At 37.2% G+C, this 18432-nt stretch overlaps 2 non-coding genes across 2 annotated transcripts; both read right to left on the bottom strand.

Moving 5' to 3' along the window:
* Positions 1-8082: 8082 nt before the first annotated feature.
* Positions 8083-8190, bottom strand: LOC112773694 (small nucleolar RNA R71). Its single transcript, XR_003188231.1, has one exon. It is a non-coding gene; the product is annotated as a small nucleolar RNA R71 (small nucleolar RNA).
* Positions 8191-16644: 8454 nt separating this feature from the next.
* Positions 16645-16752, bottom strand: LOC112773736 (small nucleolar RNA R71). Its single transcript, XR_003188271.1, has one exon. It is a non-coding gene; the product is annotated as a small nucleolar RNA R71 (small nucleolar RNA).
* Between the last annotated feature and the right edge of the window lie 1680 nt (positions 16753-18432).

Raw genomic sequence — 18432 nt, 5'->3', positions numbered from 1 at the left:
TCCTTATTTTTTTTCCAATTAATTTTTGAAAAATACCAAAAAGAATTTAATAAAATCATAAAAACCACAAATTTGATGTTTCTTGTTTGAGTCTAGTGTCAATTTTTAAGTTTGGTGTCAATTGCATCTTTTTAATTTTTCTTTAAATTTTCGAAAATCCATGCATTAAGTTGTGTTCTTCATGATCTTCAAGTTGTTCTTGATGAATTTCCTTGTTTGATCTTTGCATTTTCTTGTTTTGTATCTTTTCTTGTTTTTCATATGCATTTTCAATTTGTGAGTGTCTAAAGTTTGAAAATTTTTAAGTTTGGTGTCTTGCATGTTTTTCTTTTCTTAAAAATTTTCAAAAATAAGTTCTTGATGTTCATCTTAACATTCAAAGTGTTCTTGGTGTTCATCTTGATCTTCAAAGTGTTCTTGCATATTTTTCTTGTTTTGATTCATAATTTTTATGTCTTGTGTCTTTTTTGTATTTTTCTCTTTCTTATTAAAAATTCAAAAATAAAAAATATCTTTCCCTTATTCTTCTCATAAATTTCGAATATTTGAGTTGACTTATTCAAAAAATTTTTTTAAATTTAGTTGTTTCTTATGAGTCAAGTCAAATTTTCAATTTAAAAATCCTATCTTTTCAAAACTTTTTCAAAAATCAAATCTTTTTCATTTTTCTTTTATGATTTTCGAAAATTTTAAAAATGATTTTCAAAATATCTTTCTTAATTTCATTTCATAATTTCAAAATATTTACTAATAATTAATGTGATTGATTCAAAAATTTTAAAGTTTGTTACTTGCCTATTAAGAAAGGTTCAATCTTTAAATTTTAGAATCATATCTTTTAGTTTCTTGTTAGTCAAGTAATCAACTTCAATTTTCAAAATCAAATCTTTTTGAATTTCTTTTTCAAATCTTTTTCAAAATAAATTTCAATAATATCTTTTTCAAAACTTAATTTCAAAATCTTTTCTAACTTTTTATCTTTTCAAAATTGATTTTCAAAATCTTTTTCAATTAACCACTTGACTTTTTGTTTGATTTTAAAATTCTTATCTTTTTCAAAACCACCTAACTAATTTTCTCTCTCTAATTTTCGAAAACTCCTCCCCTCTTTTTCAAAATTCCTTTTTAATTAACTAATTGTTTTAAATTTTAATTTAATTTAATTTCATTTTTCTTTTTAAATTTCGAATTATAACTAATAGTTAAAATAAAAACAAAAATATTTTTATTGTATTTAATTTTTGAATTCTTCCCCCTCTCATCTATTTTTATTTATTTATTTATCTACTAACATTTCTCTTCTACTCATAATTCGAACTCCCTCTTCTCCTCTGTGTTTGAGTTCTTCTCTTCTCCTTTCTCTATTTTTCTCTTCTTCTACTCACATAAAGGAATCTCTATACTGTGACATAGAGGATTCCTCTTCTTTTCTATTCTCTTCTTTTTCATATGAGCAAGAACAGGGATAAAGACATTCTTATTGAAGCTGATCCTGAACCTGAAAGGACTCTTAAGAGGAAACTAAGAGAAGCTAAGGCACAACTCTATGGAGAGGACCTGACAGAAATTTTTGAAAAAGAAGGAGACATGGCCGAACCTAATAATAATGGTGGAGATGCGAGGAAGATGCTTAGTGACTTTATTGCACCCTTTTCCAACTTCTATGGAAGAAGCATCTCAATTCCTATAATTGGAGCAAACAACTTTGAGCTTAAGCCTCAATTAGTTTCTCTAATGCAGCAGAACTGCAAGTTTCATGGACTTTCAATGGAAGATTTTCATCAGTTTTTAGCTGAATTCTTACAAATCTGTGACACTGTCAAGACCAATGGAGTTGATCCTGAGTCTAAAAGCTTATGCTTTTCCCTTTTGCTGTAAGAGACAGAGCTAGAACATGGTTGGATTCACAACCTAAGGAAAGCCTGAACTCTTGGGATAAGCTGGTCAGTACTTTCTTGTCCAAATTCTTTCCACCTCAAAAGATGAGCAAGCTTAGAGTAGAAATCTAAACCTTCAGATAGAAGGAAGGAGAATCCCTCTATGAATCTTGGAAAAGATATAAATAACTGATCAAAAGGTGTCCTACTGACATGCTTCCAGAATGGAGCATCATAAGTATATTCTATGATGGTCTGTCTAAGTTGTCAAAAATGTCATTGGACCATTCTGCAGGAGGATCTCTTCATCTGAAAACCCCTGTAGAAGCTCAAGAACTCATTGAAATGGTTGCAAATAACCAGTTCATGTACACCTCTGAGAGGAATCCTGTGAACAATGGGACGCCTCAGAAGAAGGGAGTTCTTGAAATTGACACTCTGAATGCCATATTGGCTCAGAACAAAATATTGACTCAGCAAGTCAATATGATTTCTCAGAGTCTGAATGGATTGCAAGCTGCATCCAACAGTACTAAAGAAGCATCTTCTAAAGAAGAAGCTTATGATCCTGAGAACCCTGTAATGGCAGAGGTGAACTACATGGGAGAACCCTATGGAAACACCTATAATCCTTCATGGAGAAATCATCCAAATTTCTCATGGAAGGACCAGCAGAAGCCTCAACAAGGCTTCAATAATAATGGTGGAAGAAATAGGTTTAGCAATAGCAAGCCTTTTCCATCATCTTCTCAGCAACACACAGAGAATTCTGAACAGAGCCATTCTGGCCTGGCAACCATAGTCTCTGATCTATCCAAGACCACACTAAGTTTCATGAATGAAACAACATCCTCCATTAGAAATTTGGAGGCACAGGTGGGTCAGCTGAGTAAGAAGATTACTGAAACTCCTCCCAGTACTCTCCCAAGCAATACAGAAGAAAATCCCAAGAGAGAGTGCAAGGCCATAACCATGATCAACATGGCCGAACCTGGAGAGAGTGAGGAGGACATGAGTCCCAGTGAGAAAAGCCTCATGGGACATCCTCTGGACAGAAAAGAGTTTCCCTTTGAGGAACTGATGAGCGGATAATTTATACGCTTTTTGGCATTGTTTTTAGTATGTTTTTAGTATATTTTAATTAGTTTTTATTATATTTTTATTAGTTTTTAAATAAAAATCACTTTTTTGGACTTTACTATGAGTTTGTGTTTTTTTCTGTGATTTCAGGTATTTTCTGGCTGAAATTGAGGGACCTGAGCAAAAATCTAATTCAGAGGCTGAAAAAGGACTGCAGATATTGTTGGATTCTGACCTCCTTGCACTCGAAGTAGATTTTCTAGAGCTACAGAAGCCCAATTGGCGTGCTCTCAATTGCGTTGGAAAGTAGACATCCTGGGCTTTCCAGCAATATATAATAGTCTATACTTTGCCCGAAATTTGATGGCCCAATTAGGCGTTCCAAGTCAGCTCAAGAATTCTGGCGTTTAACGCCGGAACTGGCACAAAAGCTGGAGTTAAACGCCCAAACTGGCACAAAAGCTGGCATTTAACTCCAAGAAAAGTCTCTACACATGGAAGCTTCAATGGTCAGCCCAAGCACACACCAAGTGGGCTCGGAAGAAGATTTCTGCATTAATTCTGTAAACCCTAGGCTACCAGTTCTCTATAAATAGGACTTTTTGCTATTGTATTTACACACACGAGAACACTTGATCATACTTTTGATAGACCTTTTCACGTTTGGGAGGCTGGCCATTCGGCCATGCCTAGACCTTTTGTTCTTATGTATTTTCAACGGTGGAGTTTCTACACACCATAGATTAAGGTGTAGAGCTTTGCTGTTCTTCATGAATTAATACAAGTACTATTGTTTTTCTATTCAACTCAAGTCTATTTCTTCTCCAAGATATTCATTCGCACCCGAAAACATGATGAATGTAATGATTATGTGACACTCATCACCATTCTCACCTATGAACGCGTGACTGATGATGAGCGGATAATTTATACGCTTTTTGACATTGTTTTTAGTATGTTTTTAGTAGGATCTAGTTACTTTTAGGGATGTTTTCATTAGTTTTTATGTTAAATTTACATTTCTGGACTTTACTATGGGTTTGTGTGTTTTTCTGTGATTTCAGGTATTTTCTGGCTGAAATTGAGGGACTTAAGCAGAAATCAGATTCAGAGGTTGAAAAAGGACTACTGATGCTGTTGGATTCTGACCTCCCTGCACTCAAAGTGGATTTTCTGGAGCTACAGAACTCGAAATGGCGCGCTTCCAATTGCGTTGGAAAGTAGACATCCAGGGCTTTCCAGCAATATATAATAGTCCATACTTTGGCCAAGAATTGACGACGTAAACTGGCGTTCAACGCCAGCCTTCTGCCCAAATCTGGCGTCCAGCGCCAGAAAAGGATCCAAAACCAGAGTTGAACGCCCAAACTGGCACAGAAACTGGCGTTCAACTCCACAAATGGCCTCTGCACGTGCAACACTCAGGCTCAGCCCAAACACACACCAAGTGGGCCCCGGAAGTGGATTTATGCATCAATTACTTACTCATGTAAACCCTAGTAGCTAGTTTATTATAAATAGGACCTTTTACTAGTCTTTTTGACCATCTTTGGACGCCTGGTTCTTAGATCATAGGGGGCTGGCCACACGGCCATGCCTGGACCTTCACTTATATATTTTCATACGGTAGAGTTTCTACACTCCATAGATTAAGGTGTGGAGCTCTGCTGTTCCTCAAAGATTAATGCAAAGTACTACTGTTTTCTATTCAATTCTTCTTATTTTGCTTCTAAGATATCCATTCGCACCCAAGAACGTGATGAAGGTGATGATTATGTGTGACGCTCATCATCCTTCTCCCTTATGAACGCGTGCCTGACAAACACTTCTGTTCTACATGAATTAAGCTAGAACGAATATCTCTTAGATCTCCTAACCAGAATCTTCGTGGCGTAAGCTAGAATGATGGCGGCATTCAAGAGAATTCGGAAGGTCTAAACCTTGTCTGTGGTATTCCGAGTAGGATTCAATGATTGAATGACTGTGACGAGCTCCTAACTCGCGATTGCAGGGCGTTAGTGACAGACACAAAAGGATAGTAAATCCTATTCCAGCATGATCGAGAACCGACAGATGAATAGCCGTGCCGGGACAGGGTGCGTGAGCATATTATTCACTGAGAGGATAAGATGAAGCCATTGACAAGGGTGATGCCTCCAGACGATTAGCCGTGCCGTGACAGGGCATTGGATCATTTTCCCGAGAGATGACCGAAAGTAGCCATTGACAGTGGTGATGTATCACATAAAGCCAGCCATGGAAAGGAGTAAGACTAACTGGGTGAAGATAGCAGGAAAGCAGAGGTTCAGAGGGACGAAAAGCATCTCCATTCGCTTATCTGAAATTCCTACCAATGAATTACATAAGTATCTCTATCCCTATCTTATTAATTATTATTCGAAAACTCCATGATTATTTTATATCTGCCTAACTGAGATTTACAAGGTGACCATAGCTTGCTTCATACCAACAATCTCCGTGGGATTCGACCCTTACTCACGTAAGGTATTACTTGGACGACCCAGTGCACTTGCTGGTTAGTTGTATCGAAGTTGTGACAATTATGAATTAAGATCAGAGCACCAAGTTTTTGGCGCCGTTGCCGGGGACTTAATTGTTCCTGTTTGGCACCAAGAATCGTCTGAGATCCCAATCCCGGCAACAACACCAAGTTTTTGGCGCCGTTGCCGGGGATTGTTTGAATTTGGACAACTGACGGTTCATCTTGTTACTCAGATTGGGTAACTTTCTTTTCGTTTTCTTTTTAAAAAATTTTTCAAAAATATTTCAAAACTTTTCTCATCTGTTTTCGAAAAAAATTAAAAATGTTTTCAAAAATTTATTCAAAAATTTTAAGAATGAATTCTAGTGTTTCATGAAGCATGAGAAGCCTGGCTGGCTGTAAAGCCATGTCTAAATTCTTTTGGACTGAGGCTTGCAATTTGTTATCAAAGAGCAATATACTCTCGTGTTAAAGACTAAAGCTTGGCTGGCCATTGGCCATGTCTAGTGTTTTGGACTGGAGCTTTCATTGAAAGCTTGGCTGGCTAGTGAGCCATGTCTAATTCCTGGACTGAAGCTTTAGACTAACATGGCAAGATTCCTGGAATTCATATTAAAAATTTTGGAATCCTTATTTTTTCTTTTTCATATAATTTTCGAAAAAAAATACAAAAAAAATTAGAAAATCATAAAAATCAAAAATATTTTGTGTTTCTTGTTTGAGTCTTGAGTCAAATCATAAGTTTGGTGTCAATTGCATGTGCATCTTGCATATTTCGAAAATTTCATGCATTCATGGTGTTCTTCATGATCTTCAAGTTGTTCTTGGTAAGTCTTCTTGTTTGGTCTTGATGATTTTTTGTTTTGTGTCTTTTCATGTTTATCATATGGATTCTTGAATTCTTAGTGCGTAAGCATTAAAGAATTCTAAGTTTGGTGTCTTGCATGTTTTCTTTGCATTAAAAATTTTTCAAAAATATGTTCTTGATGTTCATCATGACATTCAAAGTGTTCTTGGTGTTCATCTTGACATTCATATCATTCATGTATGCATTCATGGTTTTGATTCAAAAATTTTCATGCATTGCATCTTTTTAGTGTTTTTCTCTTGCATCATAAAAATTTCAAAAATCAAAAAAATATCTTTCCCTTTTTCTCTCATCAAATTCGAAAATTTGGATTGACTTTTTCAAAAATTTTTAAAATCAAATTGTTTCTCATGAGTCAAATCAAATTTTCAATTTGAAAATCTTATCTTTTTCAAAATCTTTTTCAAAAATCAAATCTTTTTCAAAATTATTAGTTATTTTCGAAAATTCCAAAAATATTTTTCAAAAATCTTTTTCTTATTTTTATATAAAAAAAAATTTCGAAAATAACTAATCAATTAGTGTTTTGATTCAAAAATTTCAAGTTTGTTACTTACTTGTTAAGAAAGATTCAAACTTTAAGTTCTAGAATCATATCTTGTGATTTCTTGTGAATCAAGTCATTAATTGTGATTTTAAAAATCAAATCTTTTTCAAAAACTACTTTCTATCATATCTTTTCAAAAATATCTTCTTATCTTATCTTTTTCAAAATTTGATTTCAAAATATCTTTTCTAACTTCCTAACTTCTTATCTTTTCAAAATTGGTTTTCAAAATTTGTTTCAACTAACTAACTAACTTTTTGTTTGTTTCTTAACTTTTTCAAAACTACCTAACTAACTCTCTCTCTCTAGTTTTCGAAAATATCTTCCCTCTTTTTCAAAAATTTCTTTTTAATTAACTAATTATTTTTATCTTTATTTTTTATTTCAAAAATTTTCGAAAAAATACTAAACATTTTTCAAAAACTATTTTCAAAAATCACTAACTCTTTTTCAAAATAATTTTCGAAAATTTTCCCTCCCCCATCTTATTCTATTAATTCATTCATATCCTAACATCTCATCTCACATCTCTAGCCTCCTCACAGTTGTGTTTCTTCCATTATATTACATTCTTTGTCTCCCCCTCTTCTTCTACTCACACAGGGATCCCTATACTGTGGTATAAAGGATCTCTATTATTATTATTACTTTTCTGTGCCTTCTTCTTTGTCATATGAGCAGGAGCAAGGATAAGAACATTCTTGTGGAAGCAGATCCAGAACCTGAAAGGACTCTGAAGAAAAAATTAAGAGAAGCTAAAATACAACAATCCAAAGATAACCTTTCAGAAATTTTCGAACAGGAAAAGGAGATGGCAGCCGAAAATAATAATAATGTAAGGAAGATGCTTGGTGACTTTACTGCACCTAATTCCAATTTACATGGAAGAAGCATCTCCATTCCTGCCATTGGAGCAAACAACTTTGAGCTGAAACCTCAATTAGTTTCTCTGATGCAGCAGAACTGCAAGTTTCATGGACTTCCATCTGAAGATCCTTTTCAGTTCTTAACTGAATTCTTACAAATATGTGATACTGTTAAGACTAATGGAGTAGATTCTGAAGTCTACAGGCTCATGCTTTTCCCTTTTGCTGTAAGAGACAGAGCTAGATTATGGTTGGATTCTCAACCCAAAGACAGCCTGAACTCTTGGGATAAGCTGGTCACGGCTTTCTTAGCCAAGTACTTTCCTCCTCAAAAGCTGAGCAAGCTTAGAGCTGATGTTCAAACCTTCAGACAGAAAGAAGGTGAATCCCTCTATGAAGCTTGGGAAAGATACAAACAGTTGACCAAAAAGTGTCCTTCTGACATGCTTTCAGAATGGACCATCCTGGATATATTCTATGATGGTTTATCTGAGCTATCAAAAATGTCACTGGACACTTCTGCAGGTGGATCCATTCACCTAAAGAAAACGCCTGCAGAAGCTCAAGAACTCATTGACATGGTTGCTAATAACCAGTTCATGTACACTTCTGAAAGGAATCCTGTGAGTAATGGGACGCCTATGAAGAAGGGAGTTCTTGAGGTTGATACTCTGAATGCCATATTGGCTCAGAATAAAATATTGACTCAGCAAGTCAATATGATCTCTCAGAGTCTGCATGGAATGCAAGCTGCATCCAACAGTACTCAAGAGGCATCTTCTGAAGAAGAAGCCTATGATCCTGAGCACCCTGCAATAGCAGAGGTAAATTACTTAGGTGAACCTTATGGAAACACCTATAACTCAACATGGAAAAATCATCCAAATTTCTCATGGAAGGATCAAAAGCCTCAACAAGGCTTTAATAATGGTGGAAGAAACAGGTTTAGCAATAGCAAGCCTTTTCCATCATCAACTCAGCAACAGACAGAGAACTCTGAACAAAATGCTTCTAATTTAGCAAATCTAGTCTCTGATTTATCTAAGGCCACTGTAAGTTTCATGAATGAAACAAGATCTTCCATTAGAAATCTGGAAGCACAAGTAGGCCAGCTGAGTAAAAGGATCACTGAAATCCCTCCTAGTACTCTCCCAAGCAATACAGAAGAGAATCCAAAAGGAGAGTGCAAGGCCATTGACATAAGCGCCATGGCCGAACCTCTGAGGAGAGGAGAGGACGTGAATCCCAAGGAGGAAGACCTCCTGGGACGTCCAGTGATCAATAAGGAGCTTCCCTCTGAGGAACCAAAGGACTCTGAGGCTCATCTAGAGACCATAGAGATTCCATTGAACCTTCTTATGCCCTTCATGAGCTCTGATGAGTATTCCTCTTCTGAAGAGAATGAGGATGTTACTGAAGAGCAAACTGCCAAGTTTCTTGGTGCAATCATGAAGCTGAATGCCAAATTGTTTGGCATTGATGCTTGGGAAGTTGAACCTCCCTTGTTCATCAATGAACTAAGTGATCTGGATCAACTGACATTGCCTCAGAAGAGACAGGATCCTGGAAAGTTCATAATACCCTGTACCATAGGCACCATGCTCTTTAAGGCTCTGTGTGACCTTGGTTCAGGAATAAACCTCATGCCCCTCTCTGTAATAGAGAAACTGGGAATCTATGGGGTGCAAGCTGCTAAAATCTCACTAGAGATGGCAGACAGCTCAAGAAGACAGGCTTATGGACAAGTAGAAGATGTATTAGTAAAGGTTGAGGGCCTTTACATACCTACTGATTTCATAGTCCTGGATACTGAAAAGGAAGAGGATGAATCCATCATCCTAGGAAGACCTTTCCTGGCCACAGCAAGAGCTGTGATTGATGTTGACAGAGGTGAAATAGTCCTTCAATGGAATGAGAACTCCCTTGTATTCAAAACTCAAGGATCTCCCTCTACAACTATGGAGAAGAAGCTTGAAAAGCTTCTCTCAAAGCAGAGTCAACCAGAGCCCCCACAGTCAAACTCTAAGTTTGGTGTTGGGAGGCCACAACCAAACTCTAGGTTTGGTGTTGAACTCCCATATCCAAACTCTAAGTTTGGTGTTGGAGAGTCTTAACAAAGCTCTGCACATCTGTGAGGCCCATGAGAGCCCACTGTCAAGCTATTAACATTAAAGAAGCGCTTGTTGGGAGGCAACCCAATGTTTATCTGATTCTTATTTTTATTGTTTTTCATGTTTTCTTAGGTTCATGATCATGTGGAGTCACAAAATAAATATAAAAATTGAAAACGGAATCAAAAACAGCAGAAGAAAAATCACACCCTGGAGGAGCATCTGTCTGGCGTTCAAACGCCAGAACAGAGCATAGTTCTGGCGCTGAACGCCCAGAATGGGAGCATCCTGGCGCTGAACGCCCAGAACAAGCATGGTTCTGGCGTTCAACGCCAGAAATGGCAGCAAAGGGGCGTTGAACGCCCAAAATGGGCACCAACCTGGCACTGAACGCCCAGAGTTGTGTGCAAGGGCATTTTACATGCCTAAATTGGTGCAGGGATGTAAATGCCTTGACACCTCAGGATCTGTGGACCCCACAGGATCATCTCAGGATCTGTGGACCCCACAGGATCCCCACCTACCTCATCATCTCTCTTTCCATTCACGATCATCCCTTCTATTTTCCATTTACCACTCACATCCATACACCCACTACCTTCAAAATTCAACATCTCTCTCCCACCCAATCCCACCCATATGGCCGAATACACACTCCCATCCATCTCCTCCATATCTTCTTCTTATTCTTCTATTCTTTCTTCTTTTGCTCGATGGCGAGCAACATTCTAAGTTTGGTGTGGTAAAAGCATAGCTTTTTTGTTTTTTCCATAACCATTGATGGCACCTAAGGCCAGAGAAACCTCTAGAAAGAGGAAAGGGAAGACAAAAGCTTCCATCAAGGGTCTATAGCTCAGTGGTAGAACATTTGACTGCAAATCAAGAGATCCCTGAGATACCTCAGGGGATACATTTTCTTCCACACAATTATTGGAAGCAACTAAGGGTGGAACATCTAGAGCACTCCATCATCCTTCATGAAATCAGAGAAGATCTAAAAGCAATGAAGGAGGAGCAGCAAAGACAAGGAAGAGACATAGAAGAGCTCAAGGACATCACTAAGGTGGACTCATTCCTTGTTCTTACTTCTTCTGTTTTTCGTTTTCTATGTTATGTGCTTATCTATGTTTGTGTCTTCATTACATGATCATTAGTAGTTAGTAACTTTGTCTTAAAGTTATGAATGTCCTATGAATCCATCACCTCTCTTAAATGAAAAATGTTTTAATTCAAAAGAACAAGAAGTACATGAGTTTCAAATTTATCCTTGAACTTAGCTTAATTATATTGATGTGGTGACAATGCTTCTTGTTTTTTGAATGTATGCTTGAACAGTGCATATGTCTTTTGAAGTTGTTGTTTAAGAATGTTAAATATGTTGGCTCTTGAAAGAATAATGACTAGGAGACATGTTATTTGATAATCTGAAAAATCATAAAAATGATTCTTGAAGCAAGAAAAAGCAGCAAAGAACAAAGCTTGCAGAAAAAAAAATATATAGGCGAGAAAAAAATATAGAAAGAAAAAGAAAAAGCAAGCAGAAAAAGCCAATAACCCTTAAAACCAAAAGGCAAGGGCAAATAAAAAGGATCCCAAGGCTTTGAGCATCAGTGGATAGGAGGGCCTAAAGGAATAAAATCCTGGTCTAAGCGGCTAAACCAAGCTGTCCCTAACCATGTGCTTGTGGCGTGTAGGTGTCAAGTGAAAACTTGAGACTAAGCGGTTAAAGTCAAGGTCCAAAGCAAAAAAAAAAAAAAAAAAACAAAGAGTGTGCTTAAGAACCCTGGACACCTCTAATTGGGGACTTTAGCAAAGCTGAGTCACAATCTGAAAAGGTTCACCCAATTATGTGTCTGTGGCATTTATGTATCCGGTGGTAATACTGGAAAACAAAGTGCTTAGGGCCACGGCCAAGACTCATAAAGAAGCTGTGTTCAAGAATCATCATACTGAACTAGGAGAGTCAATAACACTATTCGAAATCTGAAGTTCCTATAGATGCCAATCATTCTGAACCTCAATGGATAAAGCGAGATGCCAAAATTATTCAAGAGGCAAAAAGCTATAAGTCCCGCTCATATGATTGAAGCTATGTTTCATTGATAGTTTGGAATTTATAGTATATTCTCTTCTTTTTATCCTATTTGATTTTCAGTTGCTTGGGGACAAGCAACAATTTAAGTTTGGTGTTGTGATGAGCGGATAATTTATACGCTTTTTGACATTGTTTTTAGTATGTTTTTAGTAGGATCTAGTTACTTTTAGGGATGTTTTCATTAGTTTTTATGTTAAATTCACATTTCTGGACTTTACTATGGGTTTGTGTGTTTTTCTGTGATTTCAGGTATTTTCTGGCTGAAATTGAGGGACTTGAGCAGAAATCAGATTCAGAGGTTGAAAAAGGACTACTGATGCTGTTGGATTCTGACCTCCCTGCACTCAAAGTGGATTTTCTGGAGCTACAGAACTCGAAATGGCGCGCTTCCAATTGCGTTGGAAAGTAGACATCCAGGGCTTTCCAGCAATATATAATAATTCATACTTTGGCCAAGAATTGACGACGTAAACTGGCGTTCAACGCCAGCCTTCTGCCAAAATCTGGCGTCCAGCGCCAAAAAAGGATCCAAAACCAGAGTTGAACGCCCAAACTGGCACAGAAACTGGCGTTCAACTCCACAAATGGCCTCTGCACGTGCAACACTCAGGCTCAGCCCAAACACACACCAAGTGGGCCCCGGAAGTGGATTTATGCATCAATTACTTACTCATGTAAACCCTAGTAGCTAGTTTATTATAAATAGGACCTTTTACTAGTCTTTTTGACCATCTTTGGACGCCTGGTTCTTAGATCATAGGGGGCTGGCCACACGGCCATGCCTGGACCTTCACTTATGTATTTTCATACGGTAGAGTTTCTACACTCCATAGATTAAGGTGTGGAGCTCTGCTGTTCCTCAAAGATTAATGCAAAGTACTACTGTTTTCTATTCAATTCTTCTTATTTCGCTTCTAAGATATCCATTCGCACCCAAGAACGTGATGAAGGTGATGATTATGTGTGACGCTCATCATCCTTCTCCCTTATGAACGCGTGCCTGACAAACACTTCTGTTCTACATGAATTAAGCTAGAACGAATATCTCTTAGATCTCCTAACCAGAATCTTCGTGGCGTAAGCTAGAATGATGGCGGCATTCAAGAGAATCCGGAAGATCTAAACCTTGTCTATGGTATTCCGAGTAGGATTCAATGATTGAATGACTGTGACGAGCTCCTAACTCGCGATTGCAGGGCATTAGTGACAGACGCAAAAGGATAGTAAATCCTATTCCAGCATGATCGAGAACCGACAGATGAATAGCCGTGCCGTGACAGGGTGCGTGAGCATATTATTCACTGAGAGGATAAGATGAAGCCATTGACAAGGGTGATGCCTCCAGACGATTAGCCGTGCCGTGACAGGGCATTGGATCATTTTCCCGAGAGATGACCGAAAGTAGCCATTGACAGTGGTGATGTATCACATAAAGCCAGCCATGGAAAGGAGTAAGACTGACTGGGTGAAGATAGCAGGAAAGCAGAGGTTCAGAGGGACGAAAAGCATCTCCATTCGCTTATCTGAAATTCCTACCAATGAATTACATAAGTATCTCTATCCCTATCTTATTAATTATTATTCGAAAACTCCATGATTATTTTATATCCGCCTAACTGAGATTTACAAGGTGACCATAGCTTGCTTCATACCAACAATCTCCGTGGGATTCGACCCTTACTCACGTAAGGTATTACTTGGACGACCCAGTGCACTTGCTGGTTAGTTGTATCGAAGTTGTGACAATTATGAATTAAGATCAGAGCACCAAGCTTTGGAGCCATTACCAGGATTTGTTCGAGCCTGGAGATCATAATTTCGTGCACCAACTGACAACCACTTCCATTCTACATGCAAACAAGCTTGAATGTGTATCTCTTGGGTTTCTAATCTCAGATTGGAACCTTCGTGGTATAGGCTAGAATTATTGGCGGCCATTCCTGAGATCTGGAACATCTAAACCTTGTCTGTGGTATTCTGAGTAGGATCTGGGAAGGGATGACTGTGACGAGCTTCAAACTCGCGATTGTTGGGCGTGTGACAGACGCAAAAGGATCAATGGATCCTATTCCAGCATGATCGAGAACCGACAGATGATTAGCCATGCGATGACAGCGCATTTGGAACGTTTTTACTGAGAGGACGGGAAGTAGCCATTGACAACGGTGATGCCCAACATAAAGCTTGCCATGGAAAGGAGTATGAATGATTGGAAGAAGTCAATAGGAAAGCAGAGGTTCAGGAGGAACAAAGCATCTTCATACGCTTATCTGAAATTCCAACCAAAGAATTACATAAGTATCTCTATCTTTATTTTATGTTTTATTTATCTTTTAATTATCAATTCCCCATCACCATCTGAATTTGCCTGACTGAGATTTACAAGGTGACCATAGCTTGCTTCAAGCCGACAGTCTCCGTGGGATCGACCCTTACTCACGTAAGGTTTATTACTTGGACGACCCAGTGCACTTGTTGGTTAGTTGTGCAGAATTGTGACAAAGTGTGATTCACGTTTAAGAGCTCCAAGTCCTTTGGCGCCATTGTTGATGATCACAATTTTGTGCACCAAGTTTTTGGCGCCGTTGTCGGGGATTGTTCGAGTTTGGACAACTGACGGTTCATCTTGTTGCTTAGATTAGGTACTTTTCTTTTTATTTTTCAGAATTTTTAAGAATGGATTCTAGAGTTTCAAGGTGATGTTCTTATCATCACGAAAGCTTATTGATTCTCATCAATTTAGCTGCTGAATGTAATGTCCTGCTGAAGCTTGGCCAACCATGTCTAATCTTTTTAGACTGAAGCTTTAGACTAACATTGCATGATTCCTGGAATTCTTATTAAAAGTTTTGATTCTCCTTATTTTCTTTTCTATATAAGTTTCAAAAATCACAAAAAAAAATTTATAAAACCATAAAAATAAAAAATATTTTATGTTTCTTGTTTGAGTCTAGTATCAATTTTTAAGTTTGGTGTCAATTACATGTTTTTATTCTTCTTGCATTTTTCGAATATATGCATTATGTTCTTCATTGATCTTCAAGTTGTTCTTGATGATTTCAGTGCTCTCATATTTAATTTCTCTTATTCTATGTCTTTTGTTGTTTCTTACATGCATTTTCAATTTGTTATAGTCCTTAGTATACAAACTTCTAAGTTTGATGTCTTGCACGCATTGTTTATTTGATCTTAGTTGCATTTTTTATTGTTTCTCATCATTAAAAATCCAAAAATATTTTCAAAAATTGTGTCTTTTCAAGTCAATAATACAAAGAATTGATGATTCAGAATATTCAGCAGAGGAATCAAACAGAAAAAGCTGGGCGTTCAAAACGCCCAGTGAAGAAGGAAAACTGGCGTTTAAACGCCCAGCCAGGGTAAACGCCCAAAATGGTAGGATTTTGGGCGTTAAACGCCAAAATGGATGCCATTCTGGGCGTTTAACGCCAGAAGGACACTAGAGGGAAGATTTTATTTTTAATCCAAATTTTTTTCAAATTTTCATAATTTTTCAAAATCAAATCTTTTTCATATCATATCTTTTCAATCATATCTCTTCAAAATCAATTTCTTTCCATTTTTTATTATTTTCGAAAATCTTTTCTACTATTAATGATTTACTTCAAAATTTTCAAGTTGTTACTTGCCTATTAAGAAAGGATCAAATTTTAAATTTTAAGAATCATATCTTTTAATTTCTTATTAGTCAAGTAATCAACTTTAATTTTAAAACTTTATCTTTTTAGTCTGATTCTCAATCATATCTTCTCAATCATATCTTTTCAATCACATCTTTTTCAAAATTAATTTTCAATCATATCTTTTTAATTTCTAATTTCAAAATCTTTTTTCAAAATCACTTAATTTCTTTCCTAATCTTAATTTTTGAAAATCTCAATCAAATTTTCAAATTTCATTTTAATTATTTCAAAATCTTTTTAATTTATTTTCGAAAATTCTTCCCCTCTTCTCACATCCTTCTATTTAAGGGACTAACACTCCTCCTCAAGGTGCAATTAGAACTCTATCCCTCTTGATAAGCTCGAATTCTCTTCTATCTACCTCCTCCTTCTATTCTTCTTTTCCTCTGACACCTCAAGGAATCTCTATACTGTGACATAGAGGATTCCCTACTTTCTTGTTTTCTTCTCTTTCATATGAGAAGGAGCAAAGATAAAGGCATACTTATTCAAACTGATCCTGAACCTGAAAGGACCTTGAAGAGAAAGCTAAGAGAAGCTAAAGAACAATTCTCTTTAGAGGGCCTAACAGAGCTTTTCAAGGAAGAAGAAACCATGGCAGCCGAAAACAACAATGCCAACAATGCAAGGAAGGTACTTGGTGACTTTACTGCACCTACTCCCAACTTCTATGGGAGAAGCATCTCAATCCCTGCCATTGGAGCAAACAACTTTGAGCTTAAGCCTCAATTAGTTTCTCTAATGCAACAGAATTGCAAGTTTCATGGACTTCCATTGGAAGATCCTCATCAGTTCTTAGCTGAATTCTTGCAAACCTGTGACACTGTCAAGACCAATGGGGTTGACCCTGAAGTCTACAGACTTATGCTTTTTCCTTTTGCTGTAAGAGACAGAGCTAGGACATGGTTGGATTCACAACCTAAAGAAAGCCTGAACTCTTGGAAAAAGCTAGTCAATGCCTTCTTGGAAAAGTTCTTTCCACCTCAAAAATTAAGCAAGCTTAGAGTGGAAGTTCAAACCTTCAGACAGAAGGAAGGTGAATCCCTCTATGAAGCTTGGGAAAGATACAAGCAATTGATCAGAAGGTGCCCTTCTGACATGCTTTCAGAATGGAGCATCATAGGTATTTTCTATGATGGTCTGTCTGAACTATCCAAGATGTCATTGGATAGCTCTGCTGGAGGATCTCTTCATCTGAAGAAGACGCCTGCAGAAGCTCAGGAACTCATTGAAATGGTTGCAAATAACCAATTCATGTACACTTCTGAAAGGAATCCTGTGAATAATGGGATAGCTCAGAGGAAATGAGTTCTTGAGATTGGTACTCTGAATGCCATATTGGCTCAGAATAAAATATTGACCCAACAAGTCAATATGATTTCTCAGAGTCTGTCTGGAGTGCAAGCAGCAACAGGCAGTACTAAGGAAGCTTCCTCTGAAGAAGAAGCTTAAGATCCTGAGAACCCAGTGATAAACCACTATTTTATGATTTATATTGTGTTTAATTGTGTGGTTTTATCATGATCCTTACCCACTTATTCATTAAATTAGCATGCATTTAGATTTCCTTCCTGAATTTATTACATGTTTGAAAATTGCTTCCTAGAGACTTTAATTATTTATTTTTAACTCTCCTTTATTCCATTCGATATTGTGATCTGTGTGTTGAGTGTTTCAGACTTTACAGGGCATAAATGAGTTAGAGATTGGAAAGGAAGCTAGCAAAAATGGAAGGAACACAAGAATTTGAGGAGATAACCAGCGAGAAGTGACGCGGTCGCATGGCTCACGCGACCGCGCAAAAGAGAGCAAATCGCAGTGACGCGGCCGCACGGCTCATGCGGCCGCGCGAATTGGAAAAGTTCTGGCGACGCGGTAGCGTGGACGACGCGAACGCGTGGCAAAGAAAAGCGCGAATGACGCGTCCGCATGGATGACGCGATCGCGTGACATGTGCGATCTGCATAATCTGCAGAATTTGCTGGGGGCGATTTTGGACCCTATTTCGACCCAATTCTCGGCCCGGAACAGCAGACTAGAGTCAGAGAATATGCAGAAACAAATAACACATTCATTCGGAGACAGTTTTAGATCTAGTTTTTACTCTCTTAGGTTTTTCTCTCTAGGTTTTTAGAATTTTAATTTTCAATTGGTCTTAGCATTGGAACATTGAGAAGAGATATTTCCTCATCAAGACTTCGTCATTCTAGTTTGTTCTCTTAACTTGGTTTTGTTCTTCCATGTTCTTTGCTTTGTTCAATTTTGTCATTCAGATACTTTTATGATTATTTAATGCAAGGATTATTTCTTTTTAATTCAATTTCAATTCCAATAATCATGTCTTCTTTTAATTCCCTTTCATGTGCTATGAATTTATTATTTACAATGTGTGAGTAGTTTTTTTACTTGATGGGGAGTTGATTAAAAGGAACTCTTGAGTTGGAAGAATTGAAGGAAAAATTTGTAATTGGGTTAAATGTTAGATTGCTATCCTGTCACCAACGCCAATCCCTTTGAACTAAGTGGGTTGCAACTTGTGAACAGATCTGGCATTCCAACTTGTTTGACTTTTTCTTACCTAGTAAAGGATAACCAAACAGAACAACCATTAATTATAAATTAATCTTACAATCACTCCATCAATAGTAGAAATTCCAACCAATCAACTCCCAGTCAAGGCTTTTATTCATATTATTTAAATTTCCTCAATTTACATTCCAATTTACTTAGCTCAACTTCTTGGAACATCTGATTAATAAGATAGCACACTTTTCTGCAACTCGT

Source organism: Arachis hypogaea, chromosome 18 (genome assembly GCF_003086295.3).
Source record: "Arachis hypogaea cultivar Tifrunner chromosome 18, arahy.Tifrunner.gnm2.J5K5, whole genome shotgun sequence".
Taxonomy (NCBI): Eukaryota; Viridiplantae; Streptophyta; class Magnoliopsida; order Fabales; family Fabaceae; genus Arachis; species Arachis hypogaea.
Note: the sequence above shows the minus strand (reverse complement) of the source record. Positions and strands in the feature narration are given on the sequence as shown.